Source organism: Vanellus vanellus (assembly GCF_965231255.1).
Source record: "Vanellus vanellus genome assembly, chromosome: 1".
Classification (NCBI taxonomy): domain Eukaryota; kingdom Metazoa; phylum Chordata; class Aves; order Charadriiformes; family Charadriidae; genus Vanellus; species Vanellus vanellus.
In genome coordinates this window covers 30368560-30379570 of record NC_138905.1, presented here as the reverse complement: position 1 = coordinate 30379570, position 11011 = coordinate 30368560, and positions in this window count along the sequence as shown.

The window sequence follows — 11011 nt, the reverse complement described above, 5'->3', positions numbered from 1 at the left end:
AACAGAGCAATTGCAGTGCAGTCCAAATTGTTTTATGCACTGTCAGCCCTCATCTGGGATGTCAGCATCATTCACTCTTCAGAAGAAAACTGGGATAAGTAGGATTTTTCACCATGTGAACAGACTTAAAACAAACTTTGCAGTACTTTCTCAGTGCACCGGCTCATCTATTAAAATATTTTGCAAAGGCTTCAAGTCCTGGAAGAACTCCAAGTCACTTTTGATGTGATTTGGGGGAAAGTTTTAATAATAAAAAATATTTTGATCGTATAAATAAAATCATTCTTCAGATCTGAAGTTTGAACCTTTGCCCTTTTTCTGCTGTTTTGAAATCCAGAGACTGTTAAAAATGTATTAAAATGTTCAGTGCTGTGCAGAATATTTTAACATCCTAAAATCTCATTTGGGAGTGTAGTTTCAGTCTTTCATTTTATTGATATTTTGCCAGAAATTATTTCATAAAGATTTTTGACGGTTTGGAATACCCAGCTTTATATATGAATGTGAATAAGATGTATATTGAAAGTCCTGGAAACTCTATGAAGTACTGTTAGTCAAATTTTAAAAAAAAAAAAGAAGAAGAAATTAAGGCAGGCTGACACTGATCTACCTTTAAAAATTGCTATTTTGGTATTATGAGATTTTTATCCAAAACACATTATAGTTTATTGGCTACAAATGATAAAGTGTATTTATGTTAGAATAGGACATTGAGTCAGTCACAGTATGTGAACTGTTACAAAAGAGAAAATGAGTACATTAAGGACAACTTAGCTGCAGGTTATTGCTTTACAGTGTTTTTCCATCTATGCCTTTTTATGTAGAAATAACTAAGGAGTTCAATCACTGTAAGCCTAGGAATGCCTTTCGAATTTTAAACAACAAACAAATGAAAACAGCTGATTCAGTTTTATATTTTTATTATTTCTCCACGCCAGCTATTTCTAAACTGGCAGTTTGAAGTGTCTACAAATGTCATGCATATACAACATCCTGAGCAACCTCAGTCTGGATGCAAATGTCACAGTTTAATGGAAGTTGCATTTTTGGTATCACTTCCTGCTTCCTAAAAAATGTTGTAAGGAAAAGCTGTCCTTTAATACCAGAGCTGCTTCCTTTTGATGTGACCTCTGACTTCAGTGGCAATTAGATGGTAGCTGTCCAGGCCAAAGTTGTTCTTCCTCAAATACTTCTAATGAGTACAGTTTGCACAGAGTAGCCGTGGAGACGCCTGTTGAGTTCCTGAGAATATTGTTGGATGAAAGATGCCCCATCCATGGAAACTCCCATTTTGGGAAGACAAAACAGACATCAACTACCAATTAAGTAGGATTCCCTAATGATGTGTGTCATCACTGTGACACAAAGCAACTGGAACGACCTGCTGTATCATATCAAACATAAAATAATGGGCTCTAATCACTTTACACCAGCAACATCCAGGGTAATTCCACTTTTATGGGCTGAATTACTGGAGTTGCACTGAAACAAAAGTAACAGGCATGAACTGGGCATTGTGTTTGTAGTGTCTGTGGAAAGACTAGATTTGAACAGAGAGGCTCCAGCCAAAAGAGATTGCTGTCTATTAATAAGCAACGTTGTGTTTGTTTTCACTCTAGAAAATTTGGGAAGGGCTTAATTATGTGTAATATAAAATGAGGCTTATTCTTCACTGCCCTGTGTAAGCTGTAGTCATTTGGCCAGTACAAAATGGATGTTAATTGTTACCATTTAGAACTGTTACCATTTTATGCTAACAGCATGCAGGTCACCTTGGAAATGCTGAGGTGGAAAGCGTAATGTAAGTAAAGTAAAATATGTATGAGCTAGGGAGAAGGGAAGGTCCTATAATAAAGGAAACATCTTCATATTACAATATATGTGTTTCAGGTTCAGTTTTGCCATTCTTTCCCAGGAAAGCATCGTTTCGGTCCCATTTTTATAAGCACGGAGAATAGAACACAACCCTTCATGTTGTTTTCTAAATTTTACCGGACACTTAACCAGTAATTTTAGGAGCTCATCCCTGGTCATTTCCCAGTGCCCTTTATATTCTTCTATTCAAAGGACAAGGATATTCAGGAAAAAAATGGAAATCTATTTTTCTGCTAGAGGTCTGCAGTGTTTAATCACATTAGGAAATCCATTAAAATTCATGGCCATCTTAGCAGATGCACAGATAACAGCTGCTGTCCCCCACACTTCTCAGATATGTGTGAGAAAAATATAAGTCTATTTAGTAGCAAGTAATGGTTATTATGCTGACATTTTTTCTATTTGGAGTTATGTTCTGTTTCTACTAAAATATTCCTGAGGCAGCAGAATTAGAAACTCTTTTTCCTACTTGTATGTGAACATTCATTTTCTGTGGTTATATTTAACATGATATGTTCATTTTAATAATTAAATTGTAGGAATACTTGAGAAATTTGTGCTTTTAAAATTTTTTTCTGTTACTTATTTTCATATATGAAAAGTAGTTGTGGCTTCGACTAAACCTTCCTGTATTTGTAATTCTAGAGAACAAAGTAAAATCACTAGTTTGTCTGTAATGAACAAACCTGCATGGGGTTAGAATGAAACAGTTTTCAGTACCAAAAAAAACCCTTTTAATGGAAAAAAAAAAAAAGAGGTATGTGTCAGTATATTGGGCTACTGGAATATACTTTACAGATCTTTTAAACTCTGATTACAGTATCAAATTTATATTCAATTTTTTTTTTCTTTCCTCTGAATATCAACCTACAGAGGTCAAGTTACACTTTGGAAACAATACAGATCTAAACATTACTTAGACAAGGATACAGGGACTACATAAGTAAGCAAGTGCTAGTTATAGAGAACCAACATCCAGTGGTGTCTAGGGCATGTCCGACGAATAGTAGGTAGGTTAGATGCCCTCATCTCCTTGCTTGTGGGGGGCCATGCTAGAGCAGCCCAGGCTCAGCCTGATGCGTACCCGAGTAGATGGAGCAGAGCAAAGTTGGATAGCAGAGCACTGTACTCTTCTTAGTCACAACTATAAGTTTAAGTGTCCAATGACATGTATCTGGCATGTTGTTGAACACAGGAAAACAGAAGCCTCTGGCAATGTTATATTAAAGCAGCGCCTCAAGAATCTTTCCTCTTTTACTCTACCAGTTATGCTGAAAAAGAATTATCTGCCACGTTGAAAAGGATGCAGTCCAGTCCTCCCAGCTCAGCTCCACAGGGTGGTGTAATGAAGTCCAGCTGCATCCCCTCCTTGGCCAAATGCAGCACAGTTTCAGAAGTTCCTTCCTTTGCTGGGCCTTTTTGCATACTGATTCAAGGAGTTCACAAAGGGGAACAGTCTTGTGCTTCTTTAGCTTTCTGCATGATCTGAACTGGCTTCCAAAATATGCGGAAATACGTTTTTAGTCCTCTGCTTAAGGCAAACATTATATGTCTGTTTGTCCGCTTGCGCTGGCAGGCTGCCCGAACATGTAGGACAGTCTTCTACTAAGTGAAACTCTTTTTCAGTTTTATCTTTACCTGGCTTTGTCCGAGTTGCTCGTGTCCTTCTGGACACTGATATGAGAAGGCAGGGGAGGACAGCAGTGACGGCTTCTGGTTAGAGCTTTAGTACAAAGCATGAGGCAAAGCTGGATGCTTCTGGTCCTCATCCAGAAGACGGGGATCCATACTCATATGGGCAGTACAGAAAGTAGAGGCAGAAAGCAGCATTTGTCTTCAAATGTCAGGAAGAGGCTGCAGACAGGAACGGCTATCAGAGGAGCAATCTAATATTGAAGAAGAGTTTGTAAGACCAGGTGCTCCAGCACTGAAACCCAATCAATACCAGAATGAAAAGCTGCAGGTTATCTTTACTTTTCTGTCCAGTTTTGTACATGCTTTTTTTGGTTTATTGTCACAAAACAAAATTAGATTTCAATAGAAATAGCAGCAGCTGCAGTTGCAGTCCTTGTCATTTTTCCTTTTTGCCCCTCAAATAGGACAACCACTGCCCTCTAAAAGGCATCTGAAAAGAAAGCATATAATTAATGCTTAATACTTTCAGTTGCTAGTGTTTTAATTTACCCCCTTCTCTGTCTGTGCCTTTGATGAAGAGAACAAAAGATTTTTAATGGTAGTCGACAGTAAGCAGGCTTCAGTACCAGAACTGACAGATTATATGCAACTATTGAATTTCATATTGTGACAGAGCTGTGTTAACATTTTTAATTCTCAAAGTCTGTGCACTGCATCAAAATGAATCCAACAGCTCTAAGGGACAAATATATTCCCTTCCAATATTGAAGGTAATTTTGGTTTGTGGACTTCAGTAATATTCTGACTATAGCTGTCTGTCACCAAACTTAATTTTTAAGTGCTTTGACACCTAATAGGCTCTGCAGTCTTGTGCTCCTATGCTTCCCACACACCCCACCACAACAGTAGTTCCATTACAGCCAGGAAGACTAAGCATGTCAGGTAGGCAAGATTTGAAGTGAAAGGTGACATCTTTTACCAAAAGACTGGATACATCTGAAATAGCTGAGAGTGCCACCACTGAATCTAGAAAAGTCTGTGTGCTGAGCTGAGGGAATTTCAACTGAGAGAGGCGACTTAACCTTTAAGAAAAACTGAATGCCCATCTTTTAGAGTGATGCCCTCCTACACTTTTAACCTACACAGAGAAGAACTTCATCCAGGAGCTATGCGCTTAAGTTCTTTTCATGATATGGAGAAAAAGTCTGGGTAGGTGTCCCACATCCCAAAAGTGTGTTCAACCCACTGAAGTATTGTATCTTCAACCTTGTGTTGCCTTGGCAGTTGTAGTCAAGAATATTCACCAAGTCATGCCATGAACAGCATAGGAGAAATGCCTGGCCTCTGGGACCCAAAAAGGTAGGAGCTTCTCAGCCCTATGAAAATTAAGACAGATCTCAGCCTGCCCAGAAACAGGCTTTAAAGTATCCAGGAAACGTCATTGTACAAAACCTCATGTTTATAATCTTGTGCCTACTATGGCAGCTTTGCAGCAACATCAAGAAAAGAAGTCATCACACATCCTTCTGATCTTGAACCTTAACCGTAAAACAATTTTGCTGTTTTTAAATATCTCTTTGCAAAATATTGAAAGAAATAGTTAGTTAGAGAACAGTATTGTTCAAAAATTAATTTGCTGCTGAGATTGTTTATGCAAACTATATCTTCTGTTTAGTACTTTAATGTTTTAGTGAGTCATATTGCAATTACATTTCTCCCCTTAGTTAGATGACAGTAATTAGCTATGCTACAGGAAATTGCCTAAATGGAAAATTTTATGTAGGCTTCCTTCAAATTTATAGAATATATCATGGAAATGGTTTTCCTATGCGGCTGAGAGATAGAAGTCTTCTCCCTCATCCCAGTTTTACACTGTTTTAAATCTACTGACTTCAGGAGAGTTATGCATGATTTACCCAAAAATGGCTTTTATCTCCAAATGAGAACAGAATCAGGTTCCTGATTCTGTATCAGAATCAGTAATGAGGCACCACGTTGCTTTCTTCACTGTTTTTAAAAAAATGTTAACACAGCCGCTTGTGACTCGGTGGAGGAAAAGCATTAGCAAACATCGAGTCTGACCTACCATCTCTACCTGGGATCCTGGGATCTCATCTGTTTAGTCCATTGAGGATTATCTTGTGTGTTTACTTGTCCCAAATTTTTAGATATAGCTGTTAAAGTATTTTGGTTACATCTTCATTTTTATTTGTGGATACAAAAGTACAAACACACATATATACATTTCTAAACACATCCTTGAAAGAACAAGAGAAAACACACACATGTGGTTAAGTACTGATAGAGCTGAACAATTTATCTTGCTTTACATAAACATTTATAAAAATCTTTAATAATGTAACATTGTCATCTAATTCTCAAATAATGTCTATTCACAAGATTTGTGAATTCTAACTGTGTAAACTGAGTCTTTGTTATACTGTTTTTAATGGAGCACAAAAGCAGTCTCAATAGATCATAGAATGGTTTAAGTTGGAAAGGACCTTGAAGATCATCGAGTTCCAACCCCCCTGCCATAGGGAGGGACACCTCCCCCTAGACCAGGTTGCCCAAGGCCATGTCCAGCCTGGCCTTGAACACCTCCAGGGATGGGGCCTCAACAACTTCTTGGGCAACCTGTTCCAGTGCCTCACCACCCTCAAAGTGAAAAATGTCTTCTTAATGTTTGATCTAAACCTGCTCTCTTTCAGTTTAAAGCCATTCCCCCTCGTCCTATCGCTACATGCCCTAGTAAAAATCCTTCCCCAGCTCTCCTGTAGGCCCCCTTTAGGTACTGGAAGGCTGCAACAAGATCTCTTTGGAGCCTTCTCTTCTCCAGGCTGAACAGCCCCAACTCTTTCAGCCTCTCCTTATAGGAGAGGTGCTCCAGCCCTCGGATCATTTTTGTGGCCCTCCTCTGGACACGCTCCAGCAGGTCCATGTCCTTCTTATGTTGGGGACTCCAGAGCTGGATGCAGTACTCCAGGTGGGGTCTCATGAGAGTGGAGTAGAGGGGCAGAATCACCTTCTTTGACCTGCTGGCCACACTTCTGATGCGGCCCAGGATATAGTTGGCCTTCTGGGCTGTGATCGCACATTGCTGGCTCATGTTGAGCTTCTCATCAATCAGCACACCCAGGTCCTTCTCCTCAGGGCTGCTCTCCAGCCATTCCCCGCTGAGCCTGTATTTGTGCTTGGGATTGCCCCGACCCAGGTGTAAGACCTTGCACTTGGCCTTGTTGAACTGCATGAGGTTGGCATGGGCCCACCTCTCCAGCCTGTCCAGGTCCCTCTGGATGGCATCCCTCCCCTCCAGCATGTCTACCTTGCCACACAGCTTGGTATTATCATCAAACTTGCTGAGGGTGCACTCGACCACACTGTTCATGTCCCCAACAAAGATGTTGAACAGTACAGGCCCCAGTACCGACCCCTGAGGAATGCCACTCATCACTGGTCTCCACTTGGACACCAAGCCATTGACTGCAACTTTTTGAGTGCAACAGTCCAGGCAGTTCTTTATCCACTAAGTGGTCCATTTTTTGAATCCTTGTCTCTCCAGTTTAGAGACCAGGATATCATGTGGGACGGTGTTGAATGCTTTGCACAAGTGCAGGTAGATGACATCGGTTGCTATTCCCTTGTCCACTGCTGCTGTAACCCCTTTGTAGAAGGCCACCAAATTTGTCAGGCATGACTAGCCCTTGGTGAAGCCATGCTGGCTGTCACCAATCACCTCCTTGTTTTCTATGTGCCTCAGCAAAGTTTCCAGGAGGATCTGCTCCATGATCTTGCCAGGCACAGAGGTGAGACTGACTGGCCTGTAGTTCCCTGGGTCTTCCTTATTTCCCTTTTTGAAAACTGGGGTTATATTTCCCCTTTTCCAGTCGGCAGGAACCTCACCAGGCCACCATGACTTCTCAAATATGATGGCTAGTGGCTTAGCAATTTCATCTGCCAGTTCCCTCAGGACCCATGGATGTATCTCATCAGGTCCCACGGACTTGTGCACCTTCAGGTTCCTCAGGTGGTCTCGCACTTGATCTTCACCTACAGTGGGCGATTCTTCATTTTCCCAATCCTTGCCTTTGCATTCTTCATCATGGGCAGTGCGGCTGCAGTCCTTGCCAGTGAAGACTGAGGCAAAAAAGTCATTGAGTACCTCAGGTTTGTCTCTGTCGCAGGGAACCAGTTCTTGTGTTTCCTTCTGGAGAGGGCCCACATCTTCCCTAGTCTTTCTTTTCTCGCTGACATACTTAAAGAAGGCTTTTTTGTTTGCCTTAATGTCCCTGGCCAGATTTAGTTCTATCTGGGCTTTAGCTTGTCTAACCCGATCCCTGGCTCCTTGAACAGTTCCTCTGTATACCTCCCAGGCTACCTGCCCCTGTTTCGACTCCCTGTAGGCCTCCTTTTTGCTTTTGATCATGTCCAGGAGTTCCTTGTTCATCCATACAGGTCTCCTGGCTTTTCTGCCTGCCTTCCTCTTTGTAGGGTTGCTTCGCTCCTGAGCTTGGAGGAGGTCATCCTTGAATATTAACCAACTTTCTTGGGCCCTTCTTCCCTCCAGCGCTTCATCCCATGGCACCATACCAAGCAGATTCTTCAAGAGGCCAAACTCAGCTCTCCCAAAGTCCAGGGTGGTCAGTTTGCTATGCACTTTCCTCGCTGCTTTGAGGATCTCAAACTCAACCATTTCATGGTCAATACAGCCCAGGCTACCCTTGAGTTTGACACTGTCTACCGGCCCCTCCTTGTTGGTAAGAACAAGATCCAGCATAGCTCCTCGCCTTGTTGGCTCTTCAACCACTTGGAGAAGGAAGTTGTCATCAGTGCAATCCAAGAATGTCCTGGATTGTCTATGCCTGGCTGTGTTACCCTTCCAACAGATGTCGGAGTAGTTGAAGTCGTCCATGAGAACCAGGGTCTGTGAATGTGATGCCGCCCCTATCTGTCTATAGAGGGCTTCATCCGCTCGGTCTTCTTGGTTGGGTGGCCTGTAGCAGACCCCCACTGTAATGTCCCCTGCTCCTGATTTCCCTTTAATCCTGACCCATAGGCTCTCGGTCAGCTCTTTATCCATCCCTAGGCTGAGCTCCATGCATTCCAGCTGCTCGTTGACATATAAGGCAACACCGCCTCCTTGTTTCCCTTGCCTGTCTCTCCTGAAGAGCCTGTAGCCTTCCATGCCAACACTCCAGTCGCAGGATTCATCCCACCATGTTTCTACGATGCCAATGAGATGGTAGCCTTGGAGGCATGCACACATCTCTAGCTCCTCCTGTTTGTTCCCCATGCTCCATGCATTTGCATAGAGGCACTTCAGCCATGTCTTCATTGAGGCTGACTTGGCTGGAGCACTGTAATTACTTTGCGCTGCTCTCCAGGTGGCATTCCTTTGCCGTGTATTAACGGTGCCTCCCCATTGGCTCCTGTTGCCCCAGGAGCTCCTGGCTCGTCTACATAAGACTTTAAGCATGCTGCAGTATAGATCCAGGTTTAATTACTTTTCAGTTGGAAGGCAACCAATGGATTTCTTTCTAAATCCTCAAAGCATTGAAATTGTGGTCAAAAAATGAGGGCTACAGGTTTGGTGAGTCAATGTTGCATCTTTTTCTTTTTTTTTTTTTTAAAAAGAAATGGTTGAATTTCTGTTTTATGAAAAAGAGACCCATTGAGTATGGTGACTGGTGCATATATACCACAAACGCTATTGTGACCAATATAAATGGTGGATGCAGAAAGGGTAAAACACTCAGTCTAACAGCTAATTAAAACTTATGCAAAGGGAGTTCAAAATGGAAAGATGGCTACAGGAAGTATAAGGTAATGACTTGAGCATCAGATCAAAAACAAGTGTCGTGTCCTGTCTTCAAGAATAATGCTGTGGACTCTGGGGAGATCAGTGTGGAGAAAGCTAAAATACATTGATATGGGCTCTGTTTACCTTTTAACTATGCTACTTCTTTCTCCTTCCTAATGTCTGTATATGCTACATAACTGCAAGAGAGAAATTCCCTTCATTTTCTTTCTTACTGTTTTTTAGAATGCGCCATGGAAACTACATTCTGAATCTCATCTGAGCATTCACTTAGTGCTGCCACCACTGCTATTCTGGCCCCACGCTTGTAGACGTCTCATACCTATGTTTTAAAATTATTGCTTTTTATATTTTATCTTAGGTCAAAATTCTTACATTCTATTAAAAAAGTTCTTCAAGTTTGAAGAACATAGACGTGCTAGTAGCAATCACATTTCAGCAACAGAAACTTTCCATCATCTGAATGCTAAAAAGGTTCCAAATGGTCAGAATAGTGATGTTCCACTGTATATGATCATTTTAGGACACTTCCTAGGATTTAATTTTTTTTAAAAGCTAAATATTGTTGTTCTTTTTTAATAGACCTTCTAATGCTGATAATCTTCTAATGCAAAATCTGAATTTGCCTCTACTAAAGTAGAAGGTATTTTCTGTATGATATATCTGTCTCCCAACAAGGATAGCAGTCCTTAGATCTTACTGTTTTCTGAGGAAGAAATGACGATGTGTAGATTATAGAGTGCAATATTTTAAGATTTTCAGCATTCTCTTGCAGATGCAGGTGAAAATAATGCCAACAATAAAGTTACCATTTTTATGATCTGCAGATATACTTTGGTCCTTGTTCAGTATATCTGACTTTACTAATTGCATTCCTTCTGCAATGCTTGTTATCTAAATGTTTTTCTGTGTTCACTACAAGGCCATGGGTTTTGATAAAGCTACTCCCAGCGTGAGAGCACAATTTCTAATTAGTCTTTAGCACTGCGTCTTTTTCAGGTTACCATGCGATTCATTAAAATGTTGATGTTTCTGGTTCTGGAATAATTAAATTTGTTCAGTGAGAGATAGCTCTAAATTCTGCCTGGATAGAGGCATGAGAAATATCCAGACAGTCTTCATAAATACATATACCAGACCCTATCTGCAAGGAGACACATAGTCTACCTAGCATTTTGATCATTTCTTACTGGGCTCCATAAATACATATATTTAAAGAGACTCTCTTTCTGTGTGCTGCTTAAAATGATTTTCTGGGTTACTTTTGTTTACACACAATGTTATATGTGGATCTGCCTATATTTTAATTAATTTTGAGGGACTAACAATATCAAACTTCATGCATTTAAAAGCAGAGAGTCTAAAAGGAGAAAAGCAACATTTTTTAAATGATGAAATTACGTTATTTGTAGACTACTCATGAAAGAGCATACAGAGCCCTAAATGTCTGGTTTTCTGGCTGCAAAGCATCCATCTATTTTTATGTTGTGCAGCCCAAGTATGATATTGCATCTTGGCAAGAGATTAAATGATTTATGAGAAGAAAATGATTGAATGAAAGCAGACCTATAAACATAGCCCTGCTGCTGAAAACAATAGTGATACTGATCGGTGAATTGCAGCAGAAATTGTAAGTACACTGAAAAGATAAAGTGCTTTTTTCTCTTGGGAGAATAGGTTTCT